Consider the following 12,279-nt stretch of genomic DNA (forward strand, 5'->3'; position numbering starts at 1 on the left):
GGGTGAGTTATCACTCTAGCCCTTAAGATGAAGGACATACACAATACTGATGCATCCTCCTTTCTTCCACCCCCAGTATGTATGGACCCCATCCAATGCCTGGGTGGGAGAGGTGGGGTTCCCACTGTAGGACAGTTGGGCAAGAGATGGCTTCGTTTTTGGAGCCTTCCTGACTCCTCTGGCTGCCAGGTACTGCCATAGGCTGCTGTCCTGGGTTTGAGTGAATTATGGGTTGGTTTTTTTTGGTAGCAGGGGAGGGGGCTATAGGGGTGGCCCCCTGTGAGAAGCTTCTCAAGGCTCCCCAAGCTCCAAGTCAGCTCCACCTCTGCAGCAAGGCCAAGCCAATCAGCTACGCCTCTGCGATAACGTATTTAAGAAGGGACGTGGTGAGGAGGAGTTGGACTTGTGAGGAGGAGTTGCTGCAGCTGCATGAACACCAAGGTCAGTGGAGGAACGGAGGAAGAAAGGAGGGGGGAGGTGTGCCGGAGCAGAGACCCCCCTGTATCCTGTGGTGAGACGGCAGGGCGGCCCCCCCTGCCACCCATGGAGATCTACGGTGGAGCAGTGTCGTGATTTGAGCCTGGTCAGCAACCCTAACACCACGCAGCCACTCTCTCCCCCTTCTCTTCCAGCAATAAGAAGGGACAGAGAGCCAGGCCTGGGGTTCGAGATAGGACTGGGATGGGGAAAAATCACTCTTTATGGTCACGAGCAAAAGGCAGACTCATTAGGGGAAGAAAAAAAAAAAAAAAAGAACATAGATTTATTACAGACACTAACTACATGTAACAGAGTAGGACAGTGAGAAGCATTGCCACATCTTGAGAACACCTTCCCCCCCCCCCCCCCCCCTTCTTCCTGGGCTCCATTTTGCTCCTGATATCTCTACCTCCTCCCTCAGCGGCACAGGGGCAGGGAATGAGGGTTGCAGCCAGTGCTTCTGCTTCTTCCATCTTCGGTGGGGGGAGCTTCTGAAACTTCTTCGTCCTGCTCCATCGTGGTTCCCCTCTCACAGGAGACAGTCCTCCACAAACCCTCTCCGACATGAGTCCCCCCCATAGGCCACAGTATTCCCCACACTGCTCCAGTGTGGGACACCAACTTTCTCCAACTGGAGTCCCTCCCATGGCTGCATCCCTTCCCAAGCTGCCTTTTGCCCATGACCATAATGGGTGATTTGTCCCTCCCTGTCCTATCTCAAATCTGAAATCTGGCTTATTTTTCCCTTCTCATTGCTGGGAGGGAAGGGAGGAGTGAGCAGCTATGTGGTGCTCAGTTGTTCTCTGAGCTCAAACCACAATAGCTGCACTGTGTCACTTGGAGATCTGGTTTGAAAGCTATGCAGATCAAGAAGGACTACTTTTGACCATGATAAGCAAGATGTGAGGAGCCTTCTGGAAGCTGTGTGATAAAATCAAGAGGAGGAAAACTTGTGAAAAGTTTAAATTGATCAATGTCTACCTGATTCTACAGCTAGTGCAGCTGAGATGCTTGAGAGGCCACTGGTGGCCCTGTACCCAAGCCCAGGAGGCCACTAGCATGGATAGAGCAGTGTTATGACTGGGCTGGGAGTCACTCTGGCTGTGCTCACATCCATCCTGCTGCCAGCAGATGAGACTGAATGGTGCTATGGCAGTGCTGCAGGGGGCACCCACGTTTGTGCATTAGTTCAGCTCAGGGGTGAGCTTTTAAAGCAAATATCCCAGCCCAACACACTCCCCCTGCACATCGGTTCAGTGATCACAGAGCACTCTTGGGTTCCAGGGACTGGATTTTGTTGGGAAAACTGAAGGGGTGGAGATGCTTTAGGAGCACAGGAATGCGTTGCAGCCACAGATGGACATTTGGTTTACAAGGCTGGACTAGAGCTGGATATATGTGCCATGCAGGATGGGTATGGCATAGGCATCAGGTCTGCAGCACGACTGTTTCACTCTAGACACCTGCTCCTATTGACTCATGTTACCTGCTAATACAAAATCTCATTCAGCTTTCTGCCTGCCCACCCAAGCCCTTGCTGTCCCTGTGTTTGTTCCTCTCAGCTCTGCCAACCAAGGTCTTTGTCAGGGCTGAGCACTGGCTGAATCACCAAAACCACCTGGGTCAAGAATGAGAAGGAGGGCTATATTTTGCCTTGAGCTGAACTTCTTGTTTGGCACAACCGGCAATGCAGCATGCTGCCGTGGGAGAGAGCAGACCAACTCTGGAGAAAGGTGACCACCACATCAGTGTTGCTGAAAGCTTGCAGAAACATCATTTTCCTGTCAGCCTGACAAGAAGCTGTAAACCACTTCCAGAACACCTTTCCCACATCAGCCTCTCTTCCCTTACTTAGCCCAATTATTAAGAGTTTTTGAGGTCAAGTCAGTCAGTTTAGGAAAAATACAAGCACCATTGACAGCTGACACTTGAAACTCAATAGCTGTGCAAAGGTTGCTCAGTAAGAGTAGATATTATATTGCTCATTATTCTTCTGTGCCCTGGCCCCATGATCCATTCATGAGGGCAAAAGTATTCTAATACATTAACTGGAACCTCTGCCAGCTTTTGGACCGATATAATTTGTGTCCAATGAACTCATGTAGTCCATCATTAAATTCCCTAATAGGTTATTTCACAGGCTGCTGTTGAGGAAAGCTTGCCAAGTCTGAATGATTTTTGCTCAGGGATTTTCCATATGCTTCCAAACCCCTGGATGAAGCCTGAGAGGTTAACAGAGACACCTCAGGAAATACTTCTTATTTCTCAATGGTCACCTTCTGCATAGCATCTTCCTGAGTTACTCAGTGAAACTATTGAAGTCATAAGGTCCAGTTGTTTTAGAATATCTACTAATAGAAGATTCTATACACTATAATTATGAACTAAGATTAAAAAAGCTGTCTGTTACAGTGATGAACTTACCTAGTTGACTGAAGCTACTTATTTTCTTTTAAATTATTGTTTGATTATTAAATATGCTTGATGTGGAAATCAGGATTGAAATACTTTTCTATCCACTTTCTGAAAATCAGGCAAACTTGCATCTTGCCAGCATAGCTGGAGACAAAATAGGGATGATATGAAAAATTACAAAAGTAAAGGATTTTCTAGAAAAGTTTTGTATAAATAAAGGGCTACTCACCAGGTGATATTTGTCTAGAAGTCCTACTAGAAATATCAGCAATGATAATTAGAGGACACCGAGGTTTCTAAGAGCTTCACTCATTTGTAGATACACGTGCAATCTTTCTATGTCTGCTTCTCCCCCTAAGAAACAGCATGAAGGTTTCTTTCATGTTGGGTTCCTGAAGCTGTGGCTTACTGGTTGGTCACTGCCTAATGTCTGTCAAGAGGGACTTAATCTTGATAACAGATAAGTTTAAAAACAAAACAGAAGGTTTGTTCTAGAAAAGAAAACTATTTTGTCACTTGATTATAGAAATTGGAATTAGTAACACATAAAGGATAAAGATAAATCTATGAAATGCAGTTCTCTATGGTGTATAGCAATTAGAGCTGCTCCCACATCTCAGATAACATGAAGGCCTGACAGTCTAGTCCCCCCCACACCAAGGAGTATTCTTTGTGACTGTATTTTCTCTTTTTATCTAACGTGGAGTCTTCGCTCTACCTATCTTGTCAGCCTGCGGGATGCCCTTCACACCTTTTCTTCAATTCTTCAGCACAGCTTTAGCATCAGTGAGCTCTTCTGTCCCACCTGCCTGTGATCATTGATGGATCTTCCCTCCTGATCAGAGGTACCCATCCTTCTCTCCCCTCCCCTGGAACTGGGTTCTGATGTTCAAGCTACAAAGTCTTTAAATGGGACATGTCCCAGTCCTGGCAGCTCCTCTGCACGTGCACTGATGTTGCAGTCATTACCAAGCAGATCTTTTATAGCTTAAAGAACCTTCCTGCTTTTCATATAATTTCAGGATTGCTACGGAGCTTTGTAAAGCCTGTACTATGAGAAAAGATTCACAATGCTGATACCTGATTATATCCATGATCTCTGGCTCGGTGATAGCACGTTGACAAGACTACAGGTGACAAATTACTGACTGGGGTGACAGACCTGGAACTATCCAGCTTTTCCAGCATGTCCCCTTTCCCCCTTCACCTTTTACTGGTTTTAAGAGTTCTAGTTATGTTTTATAGTTGGACAATGCAAGGTCAGCTTCAGTGGCTGGGCAGAGCAGGACTCAGGCTCTGGGGCACTGGAGATCTGTTTAAGTGCTGAAACTACTGCCTGCCGGCAAAACTGCTGTTGATCAGCAGCTTCTTGGAGATGCAGAACCCTGGATTGTGAGGAAGGGGGTTGTGATCACCCCAAGCAGGAGCTGCATAAGAGCAGAGACTCAGGAGTGCCAAATCCTGCAGCCGGGAAACCCTGCCACCCCTGGGGGGAAGGATGCGGGCACCTTCCCCTGCAAAACCCTGCCACCAGTCTTGGCCCTACATGGGGAGGTTTTGTGCCCTGCAGAGCTTTGCACAAGGTGTACTCAAGGAACCGAGCCCCAACAGAGGGAAGGTACCAGGGGCTCTGCGCTTGGTGATATCCTGCTGCTGCAAGAAGCAGAGACTTCTTGGCCACTTTTGCTCCATGGCACTTGCAAGAAGTTGGGTTGACCAGCAGAGTTGCTGGAGGCTTCCTGAAAATTAGAGGTGTCATTATGGTAACCATTTAAAAAAAAAAGTGTGGCTATGGATATTGTCTATTCAGGTTACAGCTTACACCCTTAGCTTACATACAGCACATACTAGATGCCTTGAATATTTCTCAACCTGTGCCACTGTGTGTCCACCTTACTTGCTTTCAGCTCTAACTGGTGCTCTGGGGAGAGGTTGGCACCTGTGTCCTGTTTGAGTTTGTTTGGTTCACAAAGATTAATAAGCGCGAATGATGCTATACCTAGTGGCAGTCTGGGTAAAGCTGATGACAAGTTGAGCAGATCGGTTGTCTCCTAGGAAATGCAGATGAGCCAAGAGAATAGCAGCTGGAAAATCAGTTGGCCTCATGCTGCCAAGATTGTCCTGGCAAGATCTATCAAGGAACGCAGCGGCTGCAGAGCACCATTCCAACCTCATTCAGTGTGGAGGAGAGTGCCGTGACCAAAGAAAATACATCCTTGATGGGAGTTAGAAAATCACTTCTCAGAGGAGAAAAGAATTCACTCTGTCCTCAGTGAATAATTCAGCTGAGGAGTTTTGCTTTGGGCAACTTGTGAAAATAGCAGAGCTTCATGTATAAAATGGTATTTCTGAGAGCTTTACCCATTAACTTAATATGGCATAGCTTAATTCCAGCCTTCCTGATACAGTACAGTTCATCTTCTGCTTTGCTAGTCAGGACTGATGTATTCCTCTGTGGTGTGAACTGAACCAGCTGCTTGCAGATTTCAGTAACTCGTTTCCACGGCAAAGCAAAGGAGGAGCTTTAGAACAGCAAAGGAAGTCTACAGAATTTCCAGTATACTCAGCAATTTCTTATTCATTCTGTGCTGTGCAATATTCATTTATGGATAAAGATGTTATAAGAGCGATTTAAATACCTGATTGTAATAAATATTCATAACTCCTTTTGCAAGATTTTTTTAGAAATGTACAGAAAGCCAGCAAAGGTATTTTAGGGATTCCTTTCTCTGTACAGTTCTAGAGATATTAACTCTTGCGAAAAGCAGGGGGCAAAGGGGACTGCGTAATCATGAGTGACAGTCATGCAATATAATGCTAGTTCAAATTGTACTTTGTAGCTAGTATACTAGAATGCAGAACACGTGCACAGATATATCAAGTAAACTGGGGCTTGTATTTAAAGAAATACAAGCTGGGTTTTTTTTAGCTAAGTTCCAATTATAATTGGAAAATATACATTAAATATAATACCTTAACTCCACTGACTAATTTTGAGATGTTCACTACCCAAATAAAATGAGACATATAGGAATCTAATGTAAGAGTCATTCTAGGAAAAAGGTAATGGATAGTGCAAAATCAGGGCCTATTGGAGCTTTAGGACTGTCATGGGTGTTATGTTGTTGCCCTGCCGCTCCTTATGTATAACTTCAATGTACCTGCTGAAATTTTGTAGATTTATTAGGTGTTTAGGCTTGTTATTTTTGTCAGGGGCAGGGAGTGGGGTAGAGAGTCAGGGAAAAAGAAAGTTTCAGTAAAAGTGGTCTGGCCATTTTCAGGAATTAAATTAGAAGAGAACAAATCGCTCTACTAAGTTGAAACAGTTTTACAAGTGATTTCTTTCATCAGTGTCAGCTGGCATCTTCCCTCTTTGGATCCAGAACTCGGACCTTTTCAAGAGCAGAGAGCTCACCCTGGGTTTGGAGGCATACCTTTTTCTTTCTCTGAAAAATGACCCACATTTGACAAGTTGCAACATTTAAACTAGTATAAATTTGCAAATGTTGAAGCCTTTTCAACTCTGTCCTCTGAAAGCTGTTCAGCCCAAGAGTGCTCCAGCTGCTCAGAGCTGGAATTGGCCTGGGATCACAGGAACAGTCATCCTCAATTCATCCAGTATCAGAAACAGAATTTACCTCATATTTTTTTCTCACACCAAAGAGACTTTTGGGAGCAAGAAGATGTAGCAAGGGAGACTGGAGGACAGAAGAGAAAGGAAAAGAGGGAAGTTTTGAGGGTCTGGAGAAAATCTGGTATAATGAGAGCCTGAAATCTCTCAGCCTATTTATCTTCTCTAAAAGCAAGTTCATGGGTGATGTGATTTCTAAGAGTATTTTCACAAGAGGAAAATGCTAGGTACTAAAGCGGTCTTTGATCCTTGAGAGAAAGATTCAACGGTATACTGTAACAACAGCTGAGGAAGCTGGATTCAAATAAAAAATTAGGCAACGGTGTTCAGAAAGGAAGTGAAAACAGTGGAGCAAATTCCTAAAGGAAGCAATCAGTTTACTACTTTTGGTATCTTACCCAGCCTTGCTGTCTTTAAAGAGTGTGCTTTGACCACTAAAGCATTTTGTGCTTACTATATTTTTTTTTTCAAGTGACAGTCTACAGCTAGTTTTACACGATAAGTAAGGTTAGGTGAAGAATTGGTACTTCTTAGTCTTGAGTTCTTTGAACATACCAAGTGGAGAAGTGGCAGGGACAGGATGAAGATAGGAGCTGAGCAAGAAGAAAGGAGGAAGAGGAAAAGAAATGGATGAAGAAGATGGATGATTAAGGTGAAGGACAATATGGGAAAGAGGGACCATGAGCTCATCTGTGCAGTTGGTTTATTAGATCATAAACCAAAGGGCACCCATCTAGACTGCACATCCTGAGACTTCTCAGAAACTATCACTATTTAAGCTAGTGCTTCTTGGTTTAGGAAAATAAATACCCCACAATTTTTTTTTTTTTTTTTTTTTACATTGCCAGAAATTGAGTAGCACCACATCTGCTTGCAGATGTTATTATGGCTGAGGACAATTGTTAAAAGCAAAGAATATAGTTTTTCATCAAAAGGGCTTAACCACTTGTTATATGATGTAAAAAAGCACAGAGACATTATCTGAACAAATGATAAATGAAATGTTACATTTTCAGTCTATTTGCTAAGTTATTCTATTTTCTTATCTAAAGCCTTCTTTTATGATGTAGTGAATCGATGAATACTTAAACAATAGTGAACCTTAACTTCAGTTTTACTGCTTCAAGCTTTCCAGTAAAAGAAAATCAGCAGGAGTTTCTTCAGTTTCCTCAAAGCATGTTTCTCCTTCCCAATGGTCTGTTTCTGTGAGGACTTTTTTCACATTCTTTCTCACATTTGAAGACCCTTTTAAAGAAATAGCCTAAGAGATTCAGTTTCTCAGCACTTCATTTGCAAACATTCTCATTTTTTGGCAATTAAGCACATGACATTTCATCCTACCAGTAATGATCTCCAAATCTGTCTTTCCTCTAGAATACAATTTGCACTGCCAGCAAATTGCAAATAAAGGATGAGACAAATGGTAGACAAATCAGGTTTGAAACATCACATTTAGGGATGATATCAGCAAAGGACAATAAATAGACACCGGCCTTGACAGCCAGCTCTTCAACAGCCTGGAGGCTGGAAGCTCAAGGCCTGTTGTCCATTGGTTTTGAAAAACAGTTTTAGACTCCTTCAATAAATTACAAGGGGAAGAGTCAAAAGTGGTTTTCCTTCACAAAATCTGTTTAGCTGTCACACAGTTGTTTGATAAAAAACACTAAGTACTCATAACCAGCCATAATAAAGAAAAGTAATTAATAATAAATGGAATGAAAGTTATAAACCATAGCGTGCCTGGTTGAAGACACTCACACAGCCAGCCTGTGTCTGGGCAGTGAAGTAGGTGCTCCATCTACAGCTCGAGAAAAGCTACTTGTTAACTTGATTTACAGCATCTCCTTTTCCTTTAATAATAGGAAATACAGTATTAGAAACTATGCAACAAACAGAAATGGATGCTGAACAAAACTTTGTAATTGCCATCCATGGAGATACAAAGCTCTTCATGGCCTTCAGCATGTTTTCTTTAAAATATTAATGTCTAAGCTGAAATGTCTTTTTGTGTACACAGCATATGCGGGTTTTACTCTTTTTTATTTCAGTATGATCATGTCAAGGGACCATAAAGCAGTTTTTAATTTCCATCTTGCACATGTTATTGTTTGTTGAGGAGATGTGTGCTGAAATAGGAGAAAAATTTTATTTCTGTCCTAATGAGGCAGAAAACACTATTGGAATTCCCTAGGAATCCTGTTAGATAATTAAGTCCCTTAGGCCTATTCAGCATCACCAAACTTTTCAGCACTTAAATTATTTACAGGTAGTTAAGACCAAATGTTTCACTCACCGTCAATGGGGATGCTCTGCTCCTCAAGGCTCTTTTAAGGCAGATTCATTAATCTAGGAAGTCTTGCAAACAGAAAAAAAAAAAATTACAGCTTTTTTCCATTCTGGCTGATTCCAACTTGCATAATGCAGATCAGACCCAAGGCTGATATGTAAGGATGTGAGATGATAGAAAAATAATTCTGCTCTAAGCATATCCCATGAAAATATTATCCTAAAACTGGTGTTTTACCAGTGCATTTTATTTCAATAACCTGTATTTTGGCAGTAGCAATAGTTCTGGCAGCTGTGGCTGAATAGCTTTATTGTGTCTTCATTTGGAAGTTATGCAAGTTAAATAACTTTTGAATTGTTATGCCTCCCATAACCTTGCTATTGCTCATCAGCATTAGTTCTTTTTTTCTTTTAATTGCTACAGTTGTACCCATTAGATGAAAATCTAAACCCATTCTTAGAACATTCTTGTTTAATGACTGTACTAAAAACACATACATGAAATTAAACAGCAGTTTATCCTCCCTCTGCAACAGCTACCTCTGCTACTGAATACACATCTGCCCCAGTGACCCTACCAGACAGGTATGTTTCCCTCAGCACTTGCTTTTCTCCAACAGCCCTTGCAAATAGCTACATTTTAGAGCCTGTCGTCAAGGTCGAAAGGAAAACAAAATTGGCCAGGTAACTACATAGCTCAAGGGGAATGTGCTGCGGGCCTGTCCCCATGTCATGGGTGTGTGTCAGGGCCCTCCTGCTCCAGCTTCTCTAAGGTAACGCAGGCACCCTGCCCAGCCCTACGAATTGACACTGGTGATGTGAAGAATGAGACATCTTGTGAGTGAAACAGAAAACATTCCCCACAACCCCCAGAGGCCATGCGACCTGGTGCAAGGTACACGGCTTGGACCAAACTGTTGACCTACTAGAACACTGGGAAGCCCTCCAGGGTTCAAGCAGGAGAAAAAACAAAATCTCCATTTCCAGAAAAATAAAATGAGCCTCACATACTCCCCCAGTCTTCCCCAAAACAGGACAAAGAGTGTAGGCAAGGCCCAGGACTGTCAAACTGAGATGCCTTTCCACTCTCACATCTGCTGTTTTGCATGAGGAAGGAGAGTTTTCCAGGGGTCCAGATGGTTTGCTGTCAGTCCCTGGCCATCAGCAGATCTGTTCCCCACAGCCGGGGTGGACGGAGGTCCTCAACAGCACTGATTTAGCAGTGATGTTTAATTCCATGTAGGAATTGGACTCTGGGAAATTAAATGTATATGCATGTTCCTTAGGAAAAAAATAATCTGCAGTTATTTTCAGTAGCACTATCAAGGGCACGCATGAGTTGCCAAGGTCATTTCTAAGGGCCGTAGCAGTGGGGTTGTATTCGGTTGAACCCTCAGTCTGTCTAATCCAGTGTTTTGGAGCTAGAAATAGCCAACTAATTCTCTCTATGCTCTAAAAATACTGAGACAGGGTATGATAGACTTACCTATAACAAACGCAGTTGTTTAGGGTGAAAAATGAAAGATATTTTCCTCCTGACACCTAAGTTTATGTATATCCCAACAGGTTACAAAAAGTGGGAGAGACAGGGAAAGGATGTCCTAGCAGGTTAGTAGTGTTCAGCTCTCTCTGAGGTTGAAGGAAGTATTAACCCCATCACCCCATCTCCCTCTCAAAAGGATCATGCACAGTACTCCAAGCCCATACACATGCAGGGAATAAGGGCTCTCAAGGTAGAACCATTCTACCTCCTGCTTTAAAGATAAAAGAAACCACATCATTTGCAAAAAGAAAAAAAAAAAAAAAAAACAAAAAACAAACAAACATAAAAAACAAAACAAAACAAAACAAAACAAAACAAAAATTTTGGACACCTAAACAAAATACTGATTTTCATTTCAAAATGGAGTTTTGTTTTCAACTTCACCTAAATGTAATTTTAAAATAGCTAAAGCACCCTCACAAGTAATTTGATGATTATTTTAAAAATAACAATTTTTAAAATAATTTTTTCTTTCTTTCTTTCTTCTGGGTCCTGCAGATTGGAAGTTCTTTGACTATAGGCAGGACAATGCATATTTTGGCAGCTTCTTCCTTTGTAGTCACAGTCTAAAGAGTACTTAAGTTTTGGTATTTGACAGCTCTCTTCATGCTTTGTCCCAGAGAGAAACCAGGTGACAGAAGAAGTAGAAAAGGCAGAGAATCTGTGAAGCAACTCCAGGTCTTTCTTTGAATTCAGAGTTCAGGACTTTTAAAGTTCAAGAAGTGTAGGAATTGCCTTTTTCACCAGCAGCAAAAGTCTACAGCAGTCAACAGTAGGATAGGTCTGCCTGTGTGACAGATTTAGTCTCACATAAGGAACACAATGCAATGTTAGGAAAACCTCATCATCTCAGAGCTTACGTGACCCTTCCCTGCCTTCATAGGTAAATATGAAGAAGTATAAAGCAGACTGTAATAACAGTACTAATCTCAGAAGAATGGTACAGATGATAACAAATCTTTCCAGAAAAGCATTGTAATGAGTGTTCAGTTTTTATAATGTGTTGCTCATTGTTACAGTACCTCTTAGGATTTAGCACTATTAAATGTTTCCAGCAGAATATTGTTCTAAATTGGAAATGTAAGCACCTTCCTGCACCAGGCTCTAGCCATCATCAGCCAACGCAACACTGCTCTTCCAAGGCTGCAGCGTGCTGCAGAGTCATTTTAGCGTGCTGTTAGCTGATGTGGCTCTTCGTAGTGGTGCCCTGTTACAGCCAAGAGCGGTAGCAGGGCTGAAGCCATGGGGATGTGGTGGCACAGCCCGGGCAGCCCAGTGCTGCCTGCTGCCCTGCCCAGGCAGCAAACACACGTTTCTTCCTTAAACCAGGATTTGGGGCTTGGCTCTCAATCAGGGACAAGTCTGCTCTGTTTATACTGTCAGTCTTTTCATGCTGTGAGCCTGCTCTGTAGGAAATAATCACCTTGCTGCCAATAAGAGTGATACATTCAGCTTATTAATGGTCGCAAAGCTCTTTCTGTGCAAGGTTTCCCAGTGACTGCTGTGCTGGCAAAGGTTTAGATCAGCTATCAATTTATATTATGCATTCATAGTTAACTTCAAGTGTGAGATTTTCAGAGACAAATTAATGAGATCTTGGCATCACACATACTTCTGAAATGCTCAAGAAAGGCTGCTTCTTGCTCTTAGGTATCGACAAGCCTTTAACAATCTCATTGTAGGATGTTACTGTATGCCTTTGTATCTCCTTCTCTTTTTTTTCCAGGCATGTCATTTATCTTTTTATTTCCGTATGAATGTTTTTAACTTCTGCTTCCAGTCCTGGTAGCTCGTTATATCCTACAGGTCTGAGAGCTCTTTAAGCTTTGTTCTCATGGGGGTTATTAAAAATTTTGTTCAAACCCTCTTTTGTATAAGCAATATGAACTGATACCTCTGTTTTGCATTAGGAAAGCACATTTTC

Source organism: Tyto alba, unplaced genomic scaffold (assembly GCF_018691265.1).
Source record: "Tyto alba isolate M040663 unplaced genomic scaffold, T.alba_DEE_v4.0 Super-Scaffold_14, whole genome shotgun sequence".
NCBI lineage: Eukaryota > Metazoa > Chordata > Aves > Strigiformes > Tytonidae > Tyto > Tyto alba.